Below are 14,602 nucleotides of genomic sequence, written 5' to 3'. Positions count from 1 at the left end.
CAATATTCACGCCAAGAAGGTTTTGCTCTGTATCTGGGATTGGAAAGGTGTGTTGTATTTACGAGTTGTTACAACCGGGTGAAACAATCACGGCAGACCGCTACCAACAACAATTGATCAATTTGAGCGATGCATTAGAAGAAAAGAGGCCATTTGGAGGCAATTTACTGGCCAAGGACGTCGTAAAGTGATCTTGTTTCATGACAATGCTCGACCACATGTTGCGAAAGCGACTCAGGACCATATCTTTGCGTTAGCCTGGGAACTTCTCCCATACGCGGTATAGCCCAGACATGGCGCCTTCCGATTACTACCTATTCTGGTCGCTGCAGCATCATTTGGCTGATACACATTTCGTGAGATTTGAAGAGATACGAAAATGCATTGATGACTTTATCGCTTCGACGCCGGTGAGCTTCTATCGTCAAGGAATTCACAAGCTACCCGAAAGATGGCAAAAGGTCATTGATGCAAACGGGGAATATTTCACTGATTAATATTTTTTGGTTGGTTTTTGAATAAAGATTGAATTTTACAAAAAAAAGCTCAGAACTTTTTTGTACACCTAATATAATATATATATGCTATATATATTATATATAATATATATATATATATATATATATAATATATATATATTGTTGTAGCCAGGCCTACAACCAATAATAAAAGTAGTCCGCATGGCAACAAAATTAGGTTGCATGAACCTCGAAAAGTCTTTCGAAAGACCGAAGAAATGCATCGCGAGAACATTGCGAAAAAGCTGATCAGCAAATTCCTAAATTTGATGATCAAATCGAGCGTGATATTGATTGATCAATATCACGCAACCGATCGACGCAAACGATCAGAATGCTGACCAGGCATCGATCAGACTATATAACCGGCTACACAAGGCGGAATAGTCAGAGTCGGGAATCAATCAAACATTACGTGTCGTTCGGAATCGTTACTATAATTATCGCGCAAGATATTACACGAGCACAGCGAAGTTCACGCGAGCCGTACTATCAACGTCTCAGGTGACATACTCGGTCGACGGCCGCCAGAGTAACGCGATACGCGCCCGCCGACGTTTAACCGTGAGTGAAAGAAATAATATAAGCAATAATTAAAACCAAGAAATTGTGCAGTTGTTAAATAAATCAAGTATCATAAAGAAAGTGTGTTAGTGATTTCAAGATTCTCTTCCATTCGTTTGATCCTGCTCGGAGTCCCAACTCCTTAGGCTTAACGGACCCAACTATCTCTAAAAATTAACGTTGTAGCCCATCCGGGGTACAACAATATATATATATATATATATATATATATATATATATAAAAATAATATATATACATGTATATATATATATATATATGTGTGTGTGTGTGTGTGTGTGTGTGTGTGTGTGTGTATCATTTTTATACATGTTTTGCGTTTTTATAATTTTATCGTTTTATAATTTTTTTGTACTTTTCATTGTAACGTCCCTGCTTGGTCGGAATAATCGATGCGAAAGCGGGAACGTAGATTGGGATTCGGATATACTCGTCGAATGTCGGGATTCGGAAAAAAAATTGCAGATGCTAGGGTTTAGTTAACAAAAATAAATAAACAATTTATTTAGAAGTAAGAAGTTAAATGCTACAGATTGAAAGACGCTATTGTGACGCCGTTTGCATATGTTCGATACGTTCGATATGTTCGATTTCAATGTTCGGGTGAGTTGTTCGGGAGGGTGTTCGGGTCAGATACAAAAATGGTCAAAATCTTAAATTAAGCGGCTGTGTACACTCGCGGGATAACGCGTGGGTCGGCGACGCAGCGCGTTGTTAGGCAACTGGGTTCGCGTGTTATCAAGTGATCGGATTGGAACGGTTGCTAGGCAACCGAAAAAGCCTTCACGACACGTGTTTTTGCTTGTCGAGGAGAGAATATCGCGAGTACTCGTTACTCGGATGGCGCAACGAAAACACTCGTTGCATAGAGTAAATATTCGAAAACGCTCGAATATCGAAGGTGGAGGACAAGAATGCTCATGATGTAGGAGGAATACTTGCGACCGCTCAAATATTCGTGCAGGATGAACGAGAATGCTCAATGTGGATAGGATTATTCGAGAACGCTCAAATATTAATTCGAAGTAACAAGAACACTTGTTGTGTTAGAAGAAAAGATTGAGAACGCTCAGAGTTTTTATATAGAAAAGGGAGAATAGCGAGAACGCTTGGTATTCCAGATGAAGACGAGAACTCTCATGTCGGGCGGATCGGATCGGAGTATCGAATCAAACTGGTCAGATGATTGGAGGGGACTAATGTCAGGCGGAAAATGTGCCGGGTATATATACCAGGCTTTTGTTCTTGTGTCAAAATGTTATTTGTTATAAAACAGCTGATCTATTATGCCGTCGAAGCGCCGCCCAGCTGCAAATATAAATGCTACAATTATAACGTTGGTATTTCCATTCATTCCAATTGTTATTTGTGATGATATATCATTCATATACAACGTTCATTCATGCCAAACAACATTTAGTTTAATATTGATAAATCTTAATATTCCATTTATAACAACGTTGTTGAGAGAGATTGCCATGAGTTAAAATATATTATTACCTTCTCTTTACGTAATACTATCAGCAATCCAATGATTGGAATAATTCATTGGAATTAACCAAGTATCTTTTGTCCACGCATTAAACATTGTACTTCACTTCTTAAATCCGCAGCTGATGGTGCCTCTTCTTAAAATGCTCTCATAGAACATGGTATTAAAGACTAATGAGTCAAAATTCTGTTGTTCAGCCTCACATTGCATGCACTGAAAAAAATGCATTAATAATCTCATCGCTAAGATATTTTGCAACTGATTCGTATGGCTGAAGTGATAGTCATAAAATTAGCAGTTGTGAGGTAATGCCTAAAGATCAAAACTTTTCTTTTTCATATTGCTAACAGAAATGGAAAGGAGAGTGTTATTTTTAGTAGTAACTTTTGTATCACCACATGAATTGTATCGACAAGTTGCAATAATTTGATGATTTACTAGATTTTGTATATAATCATATTTTGTACAGAGAGCTGTAAGAAATTCAAGTGCGTCTCGTTTTATAGCAACCGAAAAATTCTCTCCTAAAGATTTCCGTATTTCATAGGTATCCAAATTGTTCATCCCATGTTCATATCGTGCAAGTAAATTTAATACATCCAGTTTATCATAATTTAACAACTGTTTTCTGATAACTTGTAAATGCAATAATTGTAATACTGCATTTGCATAACATGAAACCTTGTCTATATTTTGAAAACCATACATAATCCATTTGGTATCTTTTGAGAGAGCCTTTTGATCTAACTCTTGAACAGAAGTAATTGTTTTCAATAATATCCATTACACACTTTAATTTTACGATAACGCTCCTTCGAAACAGTAATCATTTCTGATTCTGGATTATGTATTCGTTTTAACCGATTATATTCTATAATAGCTTCTTCACTAGCAAATATGGATGAAGGATCAAAATTAATTAAATGCAATCCATCCAGAAACGTTACTCGAGATAAAGCAACATAAACACTTGACCACAATTAAATATGGAATTACCTATATCCATAATAGTGTTTTGCAAACTTAATCCCTGACTTTTATGAATAGTGATACCATAACTCAAGGATAATAGAAATTGTTTTCTAATAACATATGCTCTATCCATCACTTGAAACTTAACACTCACTCTTTCAACAAAATACTCCAAACCAAATGGTAAAAGAAGAATTTTATCTTTTCTATATAGTCAGTATCTTGTACAATTGAAATGACTGTAGCTATTGTACCATTTACAAGACCCAAACTAGCATCAATATTGCGTCTTATCATAACTTTCGCCCCAATTTTAATTATAATTTGTTTTGAAAGTCCAGCTGTTCTAGTATTATCATCATCGTTATCTGTCAATATCTTTATTAACCTTTTTTTCATATATGAAATACAATCAATTGTATCTTCAGCTATTAATAATATTTTTTTTAAGCAATACGATTTAACATTGCAGTGTTAAGAACGTCACACATATGACAAGTAGGCAATAAACAAACGGTATCAGATGGCAAATTATTAATAAAATTACACAATTCATTTACTCGTTCTTCAAAAGATTCACCCTTAAAAGATATTTTTCTTTTTTCGAGAATTTCACAATCATACTTGGTTAATAAACCAACACGAATTCTCGAGAGTAATTCACGGTAAGATCCGTCTCCTTGTTGGCGCATATTGATCGTCAATTCGTCATAGTCAAATAAAATTGTTCATAGATTAATAGCACTTAAAGAACCAAGATATTTACGAATTTTTTCATCTGATAAATGTATAAAAGCAGGATCTTCATGTATGGGAGATAACTGAAGCAAATCTCCAAATAAAAGGATATGCTTTTGACCAAACCAACCATCATTACAGTCAGTAGTATCGAATATTTCGGATAGTCGTAAATGTATATACATTAAAATCAAATTTGATATCATTGATACTTCATCAATTATTATAAGAATAACATCTTTGAGATCGGCTCGTATAATTTTCAAAACGTGGTCAGATAATTGTTTATATTTAGGAGTATGACCATGTTCAACAGGTAACTGCAGTAATCTATGAACTGTCAAACCATCTATATTAAATGCTGCTATACTAGTGCTGTTATGGCAGTATTTTTATTAAGATTTTGTTTTATCCAGCACTTAATTGTTTTAATCAGGAAACTCTTGCCAGTACCTCCTTCTCCACTAACATATAATCGTAATAACAATTTATCTGACGTAATGGTATTAATGACTCTATCAAATACTCTTCTTTGATCTATATTCAGTTTAGAAATCATTTCAGATATATCTATTTCCTGTTTGTTTCCAAGATCTTTAAAATCTTGCATTGCTTCACCAGCTTCAACATTTTGCACACCTATTGGATTATCAGGATCATCTTGAGACACATTTTGATTTGCTAAATTATCTAAATGTTCTTGAAGTAATTGTTTTGCAGTTTCAAATGTTTTTTACAATTCCTCTAACTTTTCATGATACTGCAATGCATTCACAAGATGTGAATTTTACATTGTGAAATGATTCCGCATAAGTATCATATCCATTTTTAAGTTCTTCTATTTTCCGCCATGGTTTAAACATAAGAAGTAATGAAAAGAAATAATTTTCTGGTCGCGTTTTAACATCATATATATAGTGATTAATAAGATATTCACGCTGTCATCGTTTAAGATAACGACCATTAGTCATCTTAAAGAACTCAATTTTTTTACTTTGTGGTTTTATTTTTGTAATGTCAAACCACTGTGCAAATTCATATAATGACATCGATTCTAAGTCTTCTGGTCTCTCTGGATAATGATTATCTATTAAAGATGAATAAAATGTCTGTTGCGACGGAATAGCGGCTAAAATCATATTACAAGACGCCGCCTCTTATGTATCTCAAAAAGACACATGTCGCGGCTCTTTTTGTATTCTTGCCCTTGTTTATATCGTCGAGCCTACGTTTCGCGGCTCGAGGAACTTCGCGACAAGGACAGAACCGCCACAGGATCGGGCTGTGATTGGCTAGATTGCAGCTCCCGATTTTGTTATATATATAAGCTCGCGTCTGAATACGGGCAGATCGAGTTTGACGAGCGTAGTACACGGATCCGTGCGATAAGAGATAGTAACGCGAGGCCGAGTCCTCATTCAGTTCTGTGTTACGTGAGGCCGAATCCTCGATCCTTACCGTGTGAGAATAATATATTCAAAAATAGTATTCGGGGTAACCTCCCGTCTACATCGTGCCTGCAACGAATAGTGGGCGCGACAATGTCTGTAGAATCTTTATCAAGAATTTTAATTTCCTTATAGCTTTTAACTTTCCTGTATCGTATCTGATTAACATCTAACCATCTAACAGTCGTATTTGGATCAATCCCATATCCCAATGGAATATCCAGCAATGTGTCCAGCAGCTTCAAGAGCTCCACATTCCCTATTATTCATGAAGCGCAAAGCAATATTTCAAAGATAGCTCGCCAGCGATTTGTTCTTATTATTTTTACTATCAAGGACAGAATCAGATAATTCACATTTTCCTACCTTATTCAAATACTTAGTAACATAATAAGTAAGTATAGATGATTTTTCACCTATAAATTGTATATCCATGTTTCCTTCCCATGCAGTAAGAAGAATGGAATTATAATCATTTATACCAATTTCGATATCGGTTCGAGGAAGGTCATAAAACCTATTTTTATATTTTAATTGTTTCCTACCTGCTATTGAACTTATGACATCTTTTATAACAAATATTTCTGTAACAGGATGCGGATAACCGAAACGACATACACGAACAACTTTGCGTCCTACCTTCTTAGAACGAAGACAATAATCATTATGTTTGTGTTGTTGATATGTATTAACTCTCTATCTGTATAATAATGGTGAAATATTTTTATCCGGCAATTTACAAGTTATATGTTGTAAAATAAATGTAGACACTTCTTCTGGAGAAGATTCACCAATAATTGGTGTATTTTTAACCCAAAGTAACAAATGAAAATGTTGAATACCTCTATCTTGATATTCTCATCGCCAAAAGTAATGTATTATTTCTCCAATCGGATCTTTGGAACAAATAAAATTAAGCATTGCCCGAAACTTATTGTCGAGAAATCTCGATGTTGATACAGGATCTCTAGCAATAAGAACACTGGTAGATAAAGAAGACTCATTAGACCATCCATTTACTTCACGAATATATTCGCCTAATTCATTCCACATATACTGGCTAGGACTCAATGTTAGAAACCACGTTGCAGGACCGTAATATTGCGTCATACAATTTAAATAATTTTTTGGTTTATGCCAATATTGTTTTGTATTTCTTAAAGTAGAAAAAATAGTACTTAAATCAGATTCTAATAAATCTTTTTGCAATGCTTCTAAATATTCTAAAGCCGTGTAACGGTCTCGCAAATTAGTTATATTCAATTTATGATAAATACCACGATTTAATTGACGTATATTCGCATTATTTAATAAATAAAATAAATATTGTTGGTTTAATCTATATTGTGGATGTTTTGATTTTAAACGACATTTGATAAATTCATGATCATGAAGTTTAATTGATCTAGTTTGATATTGTCCATTAATACCAAAGGGATAAATCTGGGAAACACAACATATCTAAATCTTTTTCACGGTTATCTAAAGGCAAATCTTGAATTTTTAACATTTGATATAGGTTGGTAGCAGATTCGCGTGTTTTTTTTTTTTCATATAAAAGATAAATGGTATATTGGTCATAATGACCATCACTGTCATCAACAATCTGAGTTAACATTGTTTTGTACTGATTATTTAAGATAGTTTCTACGTTATTGTTTGTTTCTTCCATTGTACCTTTTGGATTCAATAATAATTTGTAATCGTCATCCAAAACAAATTCATCATTGTTTTCCACTTCTTGTATTTAGAATTCTGGATTATTCAATTTTTCTAAACGTGTATCGTGAGTTTTTGGCAGTATAATATAACGATAAAGAGGATTGTTATGCTTTAATCATATTAAAGCATCAAATATTTTTTTAACATTTACTATTTCTTCCCAAATAATCTTAGATTTTGTCGGAATACTTCTAACTAAAATGTATAATTCATGATTTATATTTATTGGATCGGTATCCTTGCATAATTTGTTCCACGTTTCTTGTAAAGGAAGTGGTAAATGAAAAATTCTACCTTTTACTTTTTGTATCATTTGCCTTTGAGGCAATTTTTTGTTAATAACAGTTCCCATTTTAACAACAGTTTGAAATGCCTTAGCTCTTTGTATGAGAATTTTTTCGAATGTGTTAAGAGATGCTATTACTTCGGGTACATCATGAACAATGAGATTATTTAAAACGCAATATGCAGGCATTAACCCGTTACGGAATTTGCGTTCACAATAATCGCATATATACTGTAAATTAATAATACCTTGTTCCTTGTTTCCTTTATATATGCCATTAAATCTCTCCAAACTGGAATATTTATTTGTGCTTTAAACTTATTAATTTTGGATACATTTCTTTTGTAACAAAGTCTTTCACATGATACACAAACATATCGAGGAGTGTCCATGGAGCGCTTAGTTAAAGCTTTAAACGCTTTTTAGATTTAAAGCTTTTTATATTTATAAATAATATCTTCATCACTCAAAGTAGTATCGGTATACTGATGTCTGTACATACGATTTGCTGTTTCTTGTGCCAAAGTTATAATTTGATTTAATGTAAATCAAATTCTAAATCAGCAGATGTTAAAGCTTTCTCTAAATTTAACATTTTTTCATAGAAATTTGTCATTTGATAAACTAACTGTTTAAAATATCTGACTAATGAGAAATGAGGTGATAACAATTGAACAGGAAGAAACATCGCTTTGCAAAGAGTTGTATCAATGTAACAAATATGTGTGTGACCCAATTTCGTATTTGAATTCTCTTTTATTGTATATTTATGAATTTTCTGTAATAATTCCGGTATTCTCTTGAAAGTACATATACTTATCATTCGAAGGAATGTTTCATAACGATCAATTAGAATTGGATCATGAATTTTACATAATTCGTTACATAATCATGTTTTTTTTGTTTGTTTTTTTATTAAAGATAATACATTTGTATTTTGATCTTTTAATTCCAGAGATTGTGATAAAGTAATATTACGATACATAGAATCGATAAAATAATTTTCAGACGAAGTTGTATGCCTCGATTTACCACAAAATGCACTTAATTTATCACTAATTGTTTTACATTTAATAGCAAGACTCAAGCATACTTCTGATTTCTTTTTTAGTAAAGCTAATATTTTATACATTACATATTGCGAATATAACTATCTCGAATATGCATACGTACGATTCTTTCAGCTTCTAACCGTTTTTCAACGTGATTTTTAATATCAAGTTTGTTATAAATCTTCTCAATAGCTTTAGGATTATAAAACTTAATATTATTTCGTGACCAAAATTTTTTGGAGGTAAAAAAGTTGAAAGAGACAGTTCAAGCTAAACTGGGAGAGAATTACAAAGTGACGGAGTCTAAATCGAAACCAAAAATAAAAATTATTAATATAAATTTAGAAAAGATGAACTTAGATGATAATGAGCTCATAAATACGATAAAGAAGCAGAATAAAATAGATACAGTAAATATGCGAATTGTGAAGAAAATGGTCAAAGTAAAGAATAACGATCAAAGAAGAGGAAATGAAGAAGGATCAATAATAATGGAAGTAGATGAAGAGACACACGAGATGATATTGCAGAAAACAAAACTAAATGTAGGATGGAAGAAGTGTCCTGCATTTAATCACATCAGTGTCAAAAGATGTTTTAAGTGCTGGGGATATTTTCATTGCCGAAAATTGTAAGAGAGAAGAAACATGCTGCAAATGCGCGGGGAATCATAGCTCGCGTGTCTGTACAGCGACAGAGAAGAAATGTGTGAACTGTATGTTCAAAAATCGAACATACAATTTGAAGATAAATGATGATCATGAAGCTATCAGCCGAGAATGTCCGACTTTTAAGAGGGCGTTACAGGAAGAGAAGAGGAGAGCAGGCTGGGAGGAGAAGTAGCAACTACAGAAGAAAGAAGAAATTATACTGTATACAAATGCGCAGAGTTTGATAGCGCATAAGGATGAGATTCAACATCAGATTATGAAGAAAATAAATCCTGCGTTCTTAGCATTATCGGAGACCAGATTGACCGAGGATATTGAAGACAGTGAAGTGAACGTTTCTGGTTATAATATGACTAGATGTAATGCTGAGAATAGAAATACAGGAGGCGTTGTTCTATATGTAAGGAATGATATTATTTACGAAACGGTGTTAGTACAAAAATTAGAATCGAATTGTTGGTGTGTCGCGGTAGAAGTGAAAGATAAATTATATAAAGGAGTGATAATGGTAATATATCACTCACCAAGCGCATCGCACGGGGATTTCATGAGATTTTTCGAGGATATAGTAGAGGAATTAGTAATAAAAGGTGAATGCATAGTAATAGGAGATTTTAATATAGATCTTATGATGGACTCGTTTTATGCGAAGAAATTGCAAACGGCAATGTTAAGCTTGGGTATGAAACAATATGTTAACGAACCGACGAGAATCACGAAAGATAGTCAAACAATTATAGATCTAATCTTTGCTAATAGTAATAAAAAAGTGCAAGTAATTCATGAACCCAAAATTACGGACCACGCGTGGCTGGAAGTTGAGTTGAGTGTGAATAAAATTGAAAGTAAATATAGAGAGTTTAGCGCTAGGAATTACAAAGAGTTTGATGAAGGTGAATTTGTTATGTTAGTAAAAAATAAATTACAGGAAAGCCAGGGATGGCAGTGTGTATGTATGGGTGTGAGTGAGAGAGCAGAAAAATTTGTCAATAGTATAGTAAATGCGTTAGATGTAATGGCACCGAAGAGGAAAATTAGAATTCTGAAAGTATGGGAAGGGAAAAAATGGTTCTCAGATGTAATAAGAGAGGCTGCGGATAAAAGGGATGAGGCATTTAGGCAAGCAGTGTACGCCGATACAGAACAAAGCTGGTTGCAATTTAAAGTTAATAGGAATGCAGTAGTAAAACTAATCAGGTCGAAAAAGAAAGAATATTATGAAAATATGATAGATTTTAATAAGGATAATCCTTTGACTATGTGAAAAACTTTAAAAGAAATTATTAGAGGCGAGCCAGTATGTGCTAAAGAAATAAAAGATATAGATTTTGAAATATTAGATAACATTATAATACAATAGGATGCAATATAGCGGATAAATTTAACTTATATTATATACAGAGTATTAAGAGTATAATAAAATCTATAATAGAGGATCAGTCTACAGGCGCAGGTAAAAGAATTATCTATGCTATAGAAAATATGGTAACTATGGAAAATTTTGAGGGAATCACGGTAGAGCATTTAGAGAAAATTATTAAAGGACTGCCAAATAAGAAAGGCACGGAAGAGGGAATAACTAGTAATATATTAAAAGCAACGTTTTGCGTAATAAAAGAGGAATTTGTTGATATAATAAATAACTCCCTGAGAGATGGTTGCTGTCCAGAAAGTTGGAAAACGTCTACAATAATACCGATTCCAAAAGTAGATAAAGCCAAGAAGGCGAGTGAATTTAGGTCTATTAATGTGTTACCTATATTTGAGAAAGTGTTAGAATTGGTAGTAAAAGAGCAAATTGAAAGGTATTTGGAAAATAATAGTATTATAACTGAACTCAATCGGGCTTTAGAAAACACTATTCATGTGAAACAGCGATTCAGACTATTGTTGACGAATGGAAACTGATAGTCAGTGAAAGGAGAATGGTAGGGGTAATTTTCATGGATCTGAAGCGAGCGTTTGAAACGATAGATAGGGAAAGATTATTAGGGAAATTATATCAATATGGAATCAGAGGAAAAGTCCTTGAATGGTTAAACTCATATCTAAAGAATAGAACACAGCAGGTGCGATTTAATAATAAATGGTCAAAATTAATGGCAACGGAATATGGAGTTCCACAGGGATCTGTATTGGGACCTTTGTTATTTATACTTTATATAAACGATATAATCAAAGTCTGTCCAGAAGAATGTAAGATAAAAATGTTTGCGGATGATACTTTAATATATGTGGAGGGAGAAAGTAGCGCAGAATTAGAAAGAAAAATGAATACGGTGTTTGTTATAGTAGAAAAGTGGATGAATATAAATAAATTAAAAATGAATGCAGGGAAAACGAAATACATGATAGTTAGAAGTATAAGAAAAGAGCTAAGAGGTAATATTACGTTGAAATGCTTGGATGGAACTGAGATAGAGCGTGTGGAAACGATGAAGTATCTAGGTATAATTATTGACGATAGACTTCGATTCAACGACCACTGTGATTATATGCTAAAGAAAATAGGGAAAAAAACGAGTTTTCTCAATAGAATAGGTAGTTCTATATCGGCTTACACCAGATGCACGGTATATAAGACAATTATAGCTCCTCATTTTGAGTATTGTGCGACGTTGTTGATTGACATGGGTGAAACGCAGTTAAGCAAATTGCAAAAAGCGCAAAACCGAGCTATGAGAGTCATACTGCAGTGTAATAAATATACCAAGGTGGAACATATGCTGCAAACGCTGCAGTTTATGTCCATAAGACAGAGGCTATATTATAATGTGTGTACGTTTATCTTTAAGGTTGTGAATAACATGCTACCGGAACAATTAAAAGATCAATTAGAGCTAGTGGGGAGTAAAAATGATAGACAAACGCGACAAACCGGAGATATTATAATAAGATTTCGTAGAACAAGGAGCACAAAAAAGTATGTTCTACGAAGGAGTAAAAATGTACAACGCGTTGCCAGCCACAATGAAAAGATGTGAAAAACTAGAAATGTTTAAACGAATGTTAAAAGAGCATGTATTAAGTATAATTTAAGTGTGTATCATGTATTTGCAAAATAGCTGAGAAAGCTAAATAAAGTCTAATCAATCAATCAATCAATCTCTCTCTCTCTCTCTGTGAAAATAAAAAATCTCTGTGAAAGTAAAAATTTCTTCATATAAGAACATATATACATATATATTTCAGACCTAACGCACCACTTGCTAATGGCAAATTCCTGAAATTATTTACATACAAAAATTTTAATTTACATACGAAAATTATAATAATATTAAAATGTTGAGCCTACAATAGTTTTCAAATAGGAAACGTTTAAAAATGTTCAATCGAGTTGTCCATTATTTGCGCGTTTAGATCCGTTGCATTAGTGTAGACTCAACATTTTAGTATTAGAATTTTCATCTCTAAATGATTTCAGGAATCTATTGCAATTCTTCCTCTTGCAGGTTTAAATAATATTTACATAAAAATTATCAATGTTGAAAAGAAACACAAACGATACTGTAAAAGAACTTATAATATGTCTGTATAAATGAAACTCTGAATTAATGATGAGATTAAAATATTAATTTAATTTCAGATTCTTCGTAACTGTCTTTGTAGTTGTTTAACTAATTAAGTAATTTTTTATTTTATGATTTTTATGATATTAAATAAGATAAGAATCTGAGAATATCTTTTTGTTATTTCAGATTTATGTTATCTACTTATCACTTATATACATATTAATACTACTTATATACATATTAATAAAACAAAATTAATTGAATGGTAAAGAATAAAATTAAGAAGAATTAACATTATTACATGAAACAAAAGATATTTATTTATTTCAATATTTCTTCCTCTTTAAATATACAAGTTATCAAAAGAGATATAAATGATTCCATAAATAGACCTAATATGTGTGTATAAATATAACTATGAGATTAATAAAATTATGGCTTTAGATAAGTATAAAAATATTCAAGAAAATGTTATCATTTTATTATATGAACATTTCAATTTAATTTGAGATTCTTCGTAACTATCTTTGTAGTTGTTCAATTTTTTTATTTTATATTTTTTATGAAAAATATGTAAATTTTATTACTTCAAGCTTATATTATTTAGATTCATACTCGTATACATATTCGCAAAATATAAAATAACTAACTTTATCTAAGTGTTGTGGAAAAAATGCTAATTAATTAATTGAATGGCAAAGTTTTAATTGAATGGCAAAGAATAAAGTTAAGAAGAATAAGAAACCAAGTTGCAAATGTAAATATGTTTATGTAAATATGTTTATATTTGAATATTGGAATGTTAATATTAATATATTACCAAGTTTTATATAAACGTTTCAATTAGGCTTCTGATTTTTTGTAATTGCTTTGTAGTCATTCAATTACATGAGAAACTATCCGAACAAAGTTCACTAAACATGAGATTGGTTTTCTTTTTTGGTTAAATTCTAATCTAATCGCAAACTCAATCTCTAGCCTGATATCAGCTTAAAAGAACCTAATATGTGCGAATTAATGAAATTTACGAAATTTATGCAAAATAATAATGTTAATATTAAAATTTTAATTCCCTATTCTTCTGAACATTATCATTATTTTATATTATATAGATATGTATATGAATAAATATGAATCTAAAATATGTACAGAACGTTGATAATTTTTATGTAACTTTTATATTAACATTTCAACTTCCTATTCTTCTTATTCTTTGTCGTTCAATTAATGATTAATTAATTAATTTTAGCATTTTTTCACCACCACAGATAAAACTAGTTATTTTATATTATATAAAATATATAATGTATATGTATATGAATATGATATGGAAAATAAAAATATATAAATGTTATTATTTTATTACATGAACATTTCAATTCGACTTTAGATTCTTTTCAACTAATTAACTAATTTCAGTACTTTTTTATTTCACTATTTTTATGTAAATATGTAATTACATGAAAATTATGTTAATGTTAAATTATATTAATGTCCAAAAGCGAAATAAATGATTATCTTTAATGGAACTAATATGTGTGTACAAATTAAACTCTAAATTAACAATGATGTTAATAAAATTATGATTTAAAATGAGTATAAAAATAT

At 31.7% G+C, this 14,602-nt stretch overlaps 4 pseudogenes; 2 read left to right on the top strand and 2 right to left on the bottom strand.

Moving 5' to 3' along the window:
* Positions 1-1,394: 1,394 nt before the first annotated feature.
* LOC148937196 (uncharacterized) lies at positions 1,395-4,257 on the bottom strand (annotated as a pseudogene).
* Positions 4,258-5,732: 1,475 nt separating this feature from the next.
* LOC148937195 (uncharacterized) lies at positions 5,733-7,423 on the bottom strand (annotated as a pseudogene).
* A 1,609-nt stretch (positions 7,424-9,032) lies between these two features.
* Positions 9,033-10,695, top strand: LOC148937194 (uncharacterized; annotated as a pseudogene).
* LOC148937193 (uncharacterized) lies at positions 9,739-11,479 on the top strand (annotated as a pseudogene).
* Positions 11,480-14,602: the final 3,123 nt, after the last annotated feature.

Source organism: Pogonomyrmex barbatus, unplaced genomic scaffold (genome assembly GCF_055798465.1).
Source record: "Pogonomyrmex barbatus isolate J1 unplaced genomic scaffold, ASM5579846v1 scaffold16, whole genome shotgun sequence".
Lineage (NCBI taxonomy): Eukaryota > Metazoa > Arthropoda > Insecta > Hymenoptera > Formicidae > Pogonomyrmex > Pogonomyrmex barbatus.
Note: the sequence above shows the minus strand (reverse complement) of the source record. Positions and strands in the feature narration are given on the sequence as shown.